Raw genomic sequence first — 12001 nt, forward strand, 5'->3', positions numbered from 1 at the left:
CTCTGATCTGCATAAACAACCCGATATTCACTTGCAAATTCAGCCATGCACATGTTCTCAAACTCTGGTGTTTCAGGTCTGGCCATGTACTTTTCTGCTAATCCAGTCATCCACACATTCTCATCATCAGGGGCTTTGTCCTGTAAGCAGCTCATAGGCAGACTCATCTTTACTGCATTATCATCAGTGGGTATGAAAATCACAGCACGGGATGATGATTTCAGTTTTAGACTGCAGGTTCGAGCTACAGCTTCCTGTGCACTGACTTCTCTGTTTTTAGCATAGGCATGCATCACCTGTTTCATGCTTTCTTTTTCAGATGTGGTGGGACACATTTCTTTTATCACTCCTTTCAGGTATTCACTCATCTCATGTTCACCTTTTGAGATGTATGACAGAATGTACATTATACAGGTGTATGGGTTCAGGATGAACTGTATATCCATGTTGGCATCCCAGGCTCTGAGCAGCAATGGATTGTAGCCGTTTACCCAGCAATCATTTGGTTCAAGTTGCATTATAACTACACTTGCTGAACTGAGACTGTTTACATTGTCTTTGTACTCTTCGTACGTCATTTTTACAGTTTCTAGCAGCTGTGTGATGCTTTCAAAGTTCTGAGTCTTATCATTCAGCAGATCCCACACTGGCTGAAGCTTTGATTTAGCTTGTGTCACAGGTTCATCTTTTTCTGCACCTTCATCATCTGAGTCAGTGTCAGGGGGTGGTCTGGGGCGTGTAATGAGTGTTTTCATCATGGGGGGTTTAGGAAATCCAAACCTGCAGTGTTTATTATTCTTTTTGCATGATTTAGAGTGATTTCTGCTGTGTGTTTGAACTTCTGAGACAATTCTGTTCAGTTCAGGGTCTGTGTTTGGGTCTGGCAGTTTGCATGAGACGTGTCTGTCAATGAAATCACAAACATCCTGATCTTGGTCATTCTCAAACTCTGGAGCACCTTTTACCCAGAATAAGCAGTGAATGTGTGGAGAGCCTCTCTGTTGGAACTCAACGCGAAAAAAGAAGTCAACGATCTGACCAATGGGCTGAGCAGGAGACTGAATAAGGTTCATAAGAGCTTCTACACGTTTCTCAAACATGCGCATGGCTGTGACAGGATTACTGCGCAGTATCTCACATTTCTCTGACCAGTCCAGGGATGCAAAGTCCACAGATTCACCTTGCTGTGCTTTAATTGCTGTGATCACTTCGGGCCATCTCATTTCTGCAGCACTGAATGTACAGAAGAATGTGGGAGTTCCTAATTGACGAAGCATTGCAAAAAGGTCTCTGAGTGTTTTCTGCCAAAAGGCTGGTGTCCCACGAAGGGGTTGCATAAAACGGCTTCCCTCATTATTGTGTATGAGTTTCTCTAATTCACGTTTGTCCTGTAAGAGTGCACTGTTGATTTTCCGGCCTTCACGTGTCACTGATTTTGCTTTTCTCAGCTGGATTGACATGCTGGAAGTTGCTTGATTCATTTCAGTAACAAACTGAGCAAAGAAAATGTAGTTTGTGTCTCTTGCAAAGCGATTATCAGCAGAAAACAGCCTGGCATTAAAATATCTGCTGGGTGAGAGAGCTGTGTGTCTGTCTGGTTCATCAAATGTGTTTTCACCTGTTGGAAACTGAACAGGAAAAGCCATTGCTTCCAGTTTAGGAACTTTAAACATGCTTACTGGATTGTTTTTCTCAGCTGGGGCAATGCAAAATATTCCATCATTGAATGACAACAGATGCTGACCGAGATCTGGAGGTTGTAGACATGTGTCTAATGCAAGACCTGTGTTCTGTTCTGTGCTTTCAGCCTCATTATCTACATCATGTTCACTCTCAGGGTTCTGCTCTACTGTTTCATCATTGTCAGAGTTCGTGTTCAAGTCTAATTCATCTTCTGGAATATCATCAGCATTTATTTGGTCTGGAAAATCATCAAATAATTCATCCTGCTCCACATTGTTTATTACAATGTCTCTGTATTCAGAATGGATTTCCTTCAGTTTAAGTAAGGCAGACAGGACCTTCTGCATAGATATGGTCTGGAACTGATAATGGCCTGAGTAACACAGTCGTCTTTTCAGCTTTACTGTGAGCCGAAGCGATGGAAGGCATTCTCCCTTTACTCAAATTATCATGACAGCTGTGGCAGATCCACTCATTTTTCATTTCTTCAGGTGCACAGCTATCAGGACACTCAGAGGAACAGGTGTGAACATATTTTCCAGTCAAGCAAGTTGAAGTTATTGCTGGATTTTTTTGATAGTTTGTGTGATCACACAGACGGACCTGATCAGAAAATAATGCTCTGTGACAGACTGTGCAAATGTAACTTGGACCAGCTTTTATAATTTCCTTAAAATGAACTAGAGCTTTTAACACTTGTGGATTCAGGCTTTCATTGTTTAGTGACTGTTGTGTTTGTAATGGTGTGTTTCCCTGTAGCTGGAAACGGTTTAGTCTGTATTTCCTCTGTATTTGTTGTGCACAGTGTATCTTGTGTAAGGCATCACGTCTAGATGCTCTGTTTTTTAACCGCAGTAAACATTGTTCTCTGTGATTTATCCTGAAATGCACATCAGTCTGGTGCAGGCTTTTAAATTTCAGTTTCTTCTGCTCAGAAAAATTGAGATCGGTTCTGTATCGATAAGTAAAATACTGTTTCTGTCTTTGCCTGAAAGCCTCATCTTTTCTGTAGCTGTTTGTAATGTACTGTCTTTGTTTTTCTCTGTAATCTGGGTTATTTCTGTAGCTGTTTGTAACATACCGCCTTTGTTTTTCTCTGTAATCTGGGTTATTTCTGTAGCTGTTTGTAACATACCGCCTTTGTTTTTCTCTGTAATCTGGGTTTTTTCTGTAGCTGTTTGTAACATACCGCCTTTGTTTTTCTCTGTAATCTGGGTTATTTCTATAGCTGTTTGTAACATACCGCCTTTGTTTTTCTCTGTAATCTGGGTTTTTTCTGTAGCTGTTTGTAACATACCGCCTTTGTTTTTCTCTGTAATCTGGGTTATTTCTGTAGCTGTTTGTAACATACCGCCTTTGTTTTTCTCTGTAATCTGGGTTTTTTCTGTAGCTGTTTGTAACATACCGCCTTTGTTTTTCTCTGTAATCTGGGTTATTTCTGTAGCTGTTTGTAACATACCGCCTTTGTTTTTCTCTGTAATCTGGGTTATTTCTGTAGCTGTTTGTAACATACCGCCTTTGTTTTTCTCTGTAATCTGGGTTTTTTCTGTAGCTGTTTGTAACATACCGCCTTTGTTTTTCTCTGTAATCTGGATTACATTTGTACCTGTAGGTAATGTGCAGTTTTGCTTTGCTTTATACACTGAGTTTATTATGTAATTAAATTTCACAGACTTTTGCTTCGCAAGTTTGTAATTTACATTTTCAGTGTAAAACACTCGACTGCGCTGTTTCATCTTTTCTTTGAATTTGGGATCATTTGCATATTTGCTTGTCCGGCTTAATCTGTTCTTCACTCCCTGTGTCTGTGCGGACTCTTTTCTCTTAATGTGTTTTTGACGGTAATAAAGCCTTCTTTTTTGAGTTTTGGTTAATTTAGTCACAGGTTGTGGCACAGATTGGCTAATGTCAGCCTGCAGATCAGGACAGGGGTCTTCTGTTATTTGATTATCAGTAGCTTCTGCAGCAGTTGCTGTGTTTATGTTCACAAAAGACACGGGGAGGAGCTCATACTGATGATAATCTTTCAGTTTAAGACACACCTGGTACAGTATTAGTAATCTTTCAGTCATGTCCTCTAAATTTGCAAATGTGAGCATCACAGCAGTACCTGCATTCTCATCAGCTTTTAGTCCATCAGGTGTTCTACAGTGAGGATCAAAGAACCCGAATCTACCTGAGCGATCTCTGAACACAGCAACACACGTTCCTCCAGTGATCAGCAGAGCATCAGTTACATCACCTCTCAGACAGTTTAGTGCTCTCTCCAAATTCACATACTCATCCATCCCCTGACGGGCCTCATCTCTCAGAAATCCGTATCTCTGTGGGTGTTTAATAACACTATAACACTGCGTGTCTGTCTCTACTGTACAGGGAAGCTCATCAGATGCCAGCAGGTTACTCTGAAACCTCCCTTCATTCAGTAATGTTTGTTTAACCTGAGTATAAACAGCATCACCCTGTGTTAATATCTGGTCAAGGTTTAGGCTGGTCAGGTCGTTATTTTCACTGTGTACTGCTAGAAATGTAAGTGAATTACAGGTACACTGAACTCCTCTACTAAACAGCTCATAGCGGTCATCGTCTTGATTATGAAATGCACAGACTGTGGCCACGTGTGTACTAACGTTGTTTACCGGCTGTTCAGCACTTTCGGGTTTTACCTTTGCTGCCTCACGTTGCTTTGCTGCGACGGCTTTCTTGCTTTTCTTCGGCATTTTTTTAGTTTTAACAGTATACCACAGTAAACCTTGATATAAAAAATGTAAATCTTACCCAGTGAAATGTCCAAGAAGTTCTTGCAATTTTATTGTTCACTACTCAAATATATTGTTTAGCTACTTTTGCTTGATTAGTTTGTTACTGCTGTATAGCAAGTACCTCAAATAACAACCTAATAAAATGTCCACAACTATATGAAGTGAAATGGGTATAATTTTCTGATTGAAGAACCTTTACCCAGCTGAGATATATATCCCTTACAATGTTTTTTAAATAAAGAATTTCAGTTTTTTCCAAAGACTATGTATATTTTTCCTCAATTTAATCAAATTATTTTTCACACTTACAAAACTCAGTACCCAAGATATATAACAACCTAACAAAATGTCCAGATCTTACGCAGTAAACTCTGAAATGTCCAAGACGTTCTTGCAGTTTTAATGTTGGGTACACAAATATATTGTTTAGCTACTTTTGCTTGATTAGTTTGTTACTGCTGTAAAGCAAGTACCTCAAATAACAACCTAACAAAATGTCCACAACTATATAGAGTGAAATGGGTATAATACCTTTTCTGATTGAAGAACCTTTATGCAAATTAGATATATATATCCCTTACAACGTTTCGTTAAAGACTATGTATATTTTTCCTCAATTTAATCAAATTATTTTTCAAAACTCAGTACCCAAGATATGTGTTGGTTCAAGATATCAATTTACTAGAGTCAGTTTCTAAAAGCAAAAATAGTTTCTTATGAAACAACCTTATTTATAAGGCTTAAATAGATCTAAAATATATTCAGAAAAAAACTTAGTATCCACACACAATATTTAATATAACAATAAAGTGTACATATAATTCAAAAACAGAAGGAATCCAATCCACAAGCAATATGCAGTCTTTAATAAATGAAAGTTGGATTAAAATTACGAATAAGCAATAAAATGGCAAGGAAATTAACTAAATGTAATGATGTGGATGTTTGACAGTCTTCAAATGCAGATAAGGTCCAGATGGAGATGGTCTTCAGCTTCAGATAGTCTGCTTCTTTAGATCACCAGAACTGAAACAAATCACAAGAAAATACTAACAGGATAAATAAAGAAAAAGGTCTGTTCAAAGGATTATCTTGTCACAACAGTGTTTTTAAAGGGTTCCGTTTTCAGGGGGTTCAGTTTTCACAAATGTCTGTCTTCAAAGGGTGTTTTGTATTCACAACAGTGTCTGATCTCAAATGGTTATGGTTTTACAACAATATTATCTCAAATTGTTCTGTTTTCACAACAGTGTCAGTTTGGTGCCGTTTTCTCAACAGAGTCAGTTTGGTGCCGTTTTCTCAACAGAGTTAGTTTGGTGCCGTTTTCTCAACAGAGTCAGTTTGGTGCCGTTTTCTCAACAGAGTCAGTTTGGTGCCGTTTTCTCAACAGAGTTAGTTTGGTGCCGTTTTCTCAACAGAGTCAGTTTGGTGCCGTTTTCTCAACAGAGTTAGTTTGGTGCCGTTTTCTCAACAGAGTCAGTTTGGTGCCGTTTTCTCAACAGAGTCAGTTTGGTGCCGTTTTCTCAACAGAGTTAGTTTGGTGCCGTTTTCTCAACAGAGTTAGTTTGGTGCCGTTTTCTCAACAGAGTCAGTTTGGTGCCGTTTTCTCAACAGAGTTAGTTTGGTGCCGTTTTCTCAACAGAGTTAGTTTGGTGCCGTTTTCTCAACAGAGTCAGTTTGGTGCCGTTTTCTCAACAGAGTCAGTTTGGTGCCGTTTTCTCAACAGAGTCAGTTTGGAGAAGGACTTTCGGGACCTGTAAAAACAGAGAAATGCAAATTGCACTAACATTAGGTTTTGTTCTAACTACTTCTAACAGCTACTTCTAATAAACTACATTCAGATCAAAGTTTTATACATACATAAATTACAGTCTACAAATTATTTGTCTAACAAATGTAAATCTTAAGGCTAGTGAAGCAGGATTTAAAAAAAGACATACTATTGAATTTTGTAAAGAGTAACATTTAGCTGTTGAATATGGAACAGTGAGCTACAGAGCTGCTATAAACCTAATCTCCCTAATATGATCTGATCAGAGCATTGGCTAAATTGAGAAATATCGGCTGATCACAGATTTTACATTTACATTACATTTAAGGTATTTAGCAGACGCCCTTATCCAGAGCGACTTTACTTTCCTTTAAGATCTTAACATATCTAATTATGAATTATTTAACTGTTAGAATTGATCAATTGTTTATACTTACAAGTGCTTTCTTGTAACGCCACAGCTTTCTTGATCCTGTACAATTAAAAAAGGAAGTAATTAGTAACTCTTTTTGAGCTTAAAGCCACAATAAATAATTTAAAGTCAATTATATGTCAGATGAAAACTTATCATTACAGTACACTCCACAATTTACTGAGTAAAATTTACATTTAAAACGTCTGGCATATTTTCACTGTTGTTAACATTGTTAGTGTGTCAACAGGCAAAAACTTATTTACTTTTAGAATCCGAAAATAAATTAATTATTTTTAACTTACACTGTAACAGCAGTAACTATTTAAAAAAATATTGTTAATAATTAGTTATGAATTACTTTATTAATTTTATTACACGTCTTTTTTAAAGAAATTGGTGATATTTTAAATTGCAATGTTGAGTTAAGATTTAATGACATTTATAACAAAATAGATGTTTAACACCCTAATTTGCTATAATTTAAAATTAACATATAAGGTTTAATGCTGACTAATACAACACCCCTTAGACAGACTTTGGAATATTTTAGTCAAATACATTTATTAAAAATATTTAAAACAGAGAGCTTGTTACTAATTGTATCTGCAGTAGGTTTTGAACAGTGATGATAATAGATAACTCCAGTAAGGAACAGAAACTGTGAAAATATTGTTTAAATGCTTGTAATTGAACATACATAATAATGGAGGAAGATAAAATTTGCAGCACCCTTGCAGTAGTGTTCAGTCAGTCTTTAGAACACTCTGCATTGGTTTAAACCAGATTAAACCAGTTTAAACCAGTGCATGGCAGACTGCAGTGGATGGCTAACTGCTAATGTTAGCTAAAATACTGCCTGAAAAACTGAAAAACCCAATAATTAACTAGCTAGCTAGCTCATTATGCTTTTTTATCTTTTGTTTCTCAAATATTCAGGTGTCTGAGGTCTGTGTACGAGTGTAAATGTTAGAATTCCCTGTATCATTCTGAGGGAGCTAACGCTAGCTAGCCCGCTAACTCTGAGCTGCCTGTTAGCTAGCACGCTAGCAACCTAGGTTTGTACAAACACAGAAATAACAGTATTTTAACCTTTTTTCTAAATAATTCGGTATGATTTATATTTATTAGTCGGATTTCTAACTAAATATACGAAGAAGAAATTAAACGTGGCGTCTTTTGTTGTATTTTCACCTTTATGACACATTAAACTCATTCCAGTGACTGTTAGCCACACCTACCTCAGACCAAGCAATAAGCCGCTCCTCTGCGCGCGCTGCTAGGGCACGTCTGTGGGGCGCGTCCAGTTCACAACATGGTCCCTTCTCCCTACTCCCTATGAATCCTTAATGTAGGTAAAATACCTTTTACAAAGTGTTATTTTTATTTCAGAGAAAAAGGCACTGAGTAACACGGTAATGAGGTTTAGCACTTACAGTTAAACAGTTCAGTGCTTTTCATACAGAAACAGCTTAGCAACCATTTTAACTTTTCAACGTTATTAGTGTGCTTTTCCAAGCCAACTTAAAGTTCGTTCACGAACTTTACCTTTTCTAGTTATTAAGTTGGCTTGGAAAAGCCAACTTATTGTTCTTCGTAATCTTCTTCTTATTAAGTTGGCTTGGAAAAGCCAACTTATTGTTCTTCGTAATCTTCTTCTTCTTCTTATTATTATTATTCTTACGCCTTTTTTTCTGTACGCTACTCCTCCTAGAGCTTTCAACGTAGAATCACGAAACTTTCACGGATCGTAGGACCTATGCCAACTTAGCGTGCTTGTGCTTTTTGGAGCGATTTATCGTACGGTTTTCGTAAAAACTTCGTAAACGTACGCATTTTTTCCCCATAGGAATGAATGGGGCGAAATTTTAAACGTCCGTAACCGCCACAATTTTTGAGATACGAAGACCAAATTTGGCGAGCTTATAGATCTTACCGAGATCTTAAAATTAATAGCAGATTGCGAAGTGATACGACGTACGGTTTTCGTACAATTTTCGTACGAAGTTTTCCCATAGAAATGAATGGGGGGCCCAGAGTTCCATCTCGCACACGAGCAGCTCTGTGCACGGAACCCCTTCTCTCCCCTGCTCCTCCAGTACTGTGAGTGTATGGAGGAGCTGCTGTATGGAGCAGCTATCAGTCAAAAGTTTGGACACCCCGGCACCCCAGCCAGGGCTTTGCAACCACTCTCTCTTTCTCACTCTCTCTTTTGCTCTCTACTTCTCTAATTCTCACTCTCTTTCCCACTCTCTCTCTATTTCTATATTTCTCACTCTTTCTTTTGCTCTCTACTTCTCTACTTCTCACTCTCTCTTTTGCTCTCTACTTCTCTATTTCTCACTCTCTTTTGCTCTCTACTCCTCTATTTCTCACTCTCTTTCTCACTCTCTCTCTACGTCTCTATTTCTCACTCTATTTCTCACTCTCTCTCTACGTCTCTATTTCTCACTCTCTTTCTCACTCTCTCTCTACATCTCTATTTCTCACTCTCTTTCTCACTCTCTCTCTACGTCTCTATTTCTCACTCTATTTCTCACTCTCTCTCTACTTCTCTATCTCACTCTCTCTTTCTCACTCTCTCTCTACGTCTCTATTTCTCACTCTCTCTCTCTACGTCTCTATTTCTCACTCTCTCTCTACTTCTCTATTTCTCACTCTCTTTCTCACTCTCTCTCTACGTCTCTATTTCTCACTCTCTCTTTCTCACTCTTTTCTACGTCTCTATTTCTCACTCTCTCTACTTCTCTATTTCTCACTCTTTCTCACTCTCTCTCTACGTCTCTATTTCTCACTCTCTCTCTACGTCTATTTCTCACTCTCTCTTTCTCACTCTCTCTCTCTACTTCTATATTTCTCACTCTCTTTTTCACTCTCTCTGCGTCTCTATTTCTCACTCTCTCTCTACTTCTCTATTTCTCACTCTCTTTCTCACTCTCTCTCTACGTCTCTATTTCTCACTCTCTCTACTTCTCTATTTCTCACTCTCTCTTTCTCACTCTCTCTACTTCTCACTCTCTCTCTGCTTCTCTATTTCTCACTCTCTTTTGCTCTCTTCTTCTCTATTTCTCACTCTCTCTTTCTCACTCTCTCTCTACTTCTCTATTTCTCACTCTCTCTTTCTCACTCTCTCTACTTTTCTGTCTCTTTCTTTCTACTTTTCTATTTCTCTATTCTCTCTTACTCTCTCTTTATTTCTTGCTCTTCTCTCTACTTCTCTATTTCAGGCTCTCCCTTTTTCTTTACTTCTACATTTAACACTCTTTCTTTTTATCTACTACTGCCTAGCAACCAGTTAGATACACCTTAGCAACCACCTGGAAAACGTTAGCAACTGCCTAGCAACTGCTTAGCAACCACTTTAGAAATGGTAGCAACTGCCTAGCGACCAGTTAGATACACCTAGCAACACCTTAGCAACCACCCCAGATACCATAGCAACATCTTAGCAACCACCTAGCAATACCTTAGCAACCACCCCAGACACCATAGCAACACCTTAGCAACCGCCTAGCAACACCTTAGCAACCACCTTGCAACCACCTAGCAACACCTTAGCAACCACCCCGGATACCATAGCAGCACCTTAGCAACCACCTAGCAACACCTTAGCAACCACCCTGGATACCATAGCAACACCTTAGCAGCCACCTAGCAAAACCTTAGCAACCACCTAGCAACACCCTAGCAACCACCTAGCAACACCTTAGCAACCACCTTGCAACCACCTAGCAACACCTTAGCAACCACCCCGGATACCATAGCAACACCTTAGCAACCACCTAGCAACACCTTAGCAACCACCTAGCAACACCTTAGCAACCACCCTGGATACCATAGCAACACATTAGCAACCACCCCAGACACCATAGCAACACCTTAGCAACCGCCTAGCAACACCTTAGCAACCACCTTGCAACCACCTAGCAACACCTTAGCAACCACCCCGGATACCATAGCAACACCTTAGCAACCACCTAGCAACACCTTAGCAACCACCCTGGATACCATAGCAACACCTTAGCAACCACCTAGCAAAACCTTAGGAACCACCTAGCAACACCCTAGCAACCACATAGCAACACCTTAGCAACCACCCCGGATACCATAGCAACACCTTAGCAACCACCTAGCAACACCTTAGCAACCACCCTGGATACCATAGCAACACCTTAGCAACCACCTAGCAAAACCTTAGGAACCACCTAGCAACACCCTAGCAACCACATAGCAACACCTTAGCAACCACCCCGGATACCATAGCAACACCTTAGCAACCACCTAGCAACACCTTAGCAACCAACCTGGATACCATAGCAACACCTTAGCAACCACCTAGCAAAACCTTAGCAACCACCTAGCAACACCCTAGCAACCACCTAGCAACACCTTAGCAACCACCTTGCAACCACCTAGCAACACCTTAGCAACCACCCCGGATACCATAGCAACACCTTAGCAACCACCTAGCAACACCTTAGCAACCACCTAGCAACACCTTAGCAACCACCCTGGATACCATAGCAACACCTTAGCAACCACCTAGCAACACCTTAGCAACCACCTAGCAACACCCTAGCAACCACCTAGCAACCACCTAGCAACACCTTAGCAACCACCCTGGATACCATAGCAACACCTTAGCAACCACCTAGCAACACCTTAGCAACCACCTAGCAACACCCTAGCAACCACCCTGGATACCATAGCAACACCTTAGCAACCACCTTGCAACACCTTAGCAACCACCTAGAAACACCTTAGCAACCACCCAGGATACCATAGCAACACCTAGCAACACCTTAGCAACCACCCTGGATACCATAGCAACACCTTAGCAACCACCTAGCAACACCTTAGCAACCACTTAGAAACACCATAGCAACCACCCCGGATACCATAGCAACACCTAAGCAACCGCCTACCAACCACCTAGCAACACTTTAGCATCCACCCCAGATACCATAGCAACACCTTAGCAACCACCTAGCAACACCTTAGCAACCACCTAGCAACACCTTAGCGACCACATAGAAACACCTTAGCAACCACCCAGGATACCATAGCAACACCTTAGCAACTGCCTAGCAACCACCTAGCAACACCTTAGCAACCACCCAGGATACCATAGCAACACCTTGGCAACCACCTAGCAACACCTTAGCAACCACCCCGGATACCATAGCAACACCTTAGCAACCACCTAGCAACACCTTAGCAACCACCTAGCAACACCCTAGCAACCACCTAGCAACCACCTAGCAACACCTTAGCAACCACCCTGGATACCATAGCAACACCTTAGCAACCACCTAGCAACACCTTAGCAACCAACCCGGATACCATAGCAACACCATAGCAACCACCTAGCAA

The 12001-nt window shown here is 40.2% G+C and overlaps 1 long non-coding RNA gene across 3 annotated transcripts; it reads right to left on the bottom strand.

The window, feature by feature from the left end:
• Window positions 1–5218: 5218 nt before the first annotated feature.
• LOC125804850 (uncharacterized) lies at window positions 5219–8039 on the bottom strand. Of its 3 annotated transcripts, none has more exons than XR_007441042.1 (3): window positions 7870–8039; window positions 6654–6688; window positions 5219–6199 (listed from the first exon to the last, which is right to left on the bottom strand). It is a non-coding gene; the product is annotated as an uncharacterized LOC125804850 (long non-coding RNA). The 3 variants fall into 3 exon arrangements; XR_007441044.1 differs by lacking the exon at window positions 7870–8039 and adding an exon at window positions 7823–7861; XR_007441043.1 differs by lacking the exon at window positions 7870–8039 and adding an exon at window positions 7329–7769.
• Between the last annotated feature and the right edge of the window lie 3962 nt (window positions 8040–12001).

Source organism: Astyanax mexicanus, chromosome 10, assembly GCF_023375975.1.
Source record: "Astyanax mexicanus isolate ESR-SI-001 chromosome 10, AstMex3_surface, whole genome shotgun sequence".
Lineage (NCBI taxonomy): Eukaryota > Metazoa > Chordata > Actinopteri > Characiformes > Acestrorhamphidae > Astyanax > Astyanax mexicanus.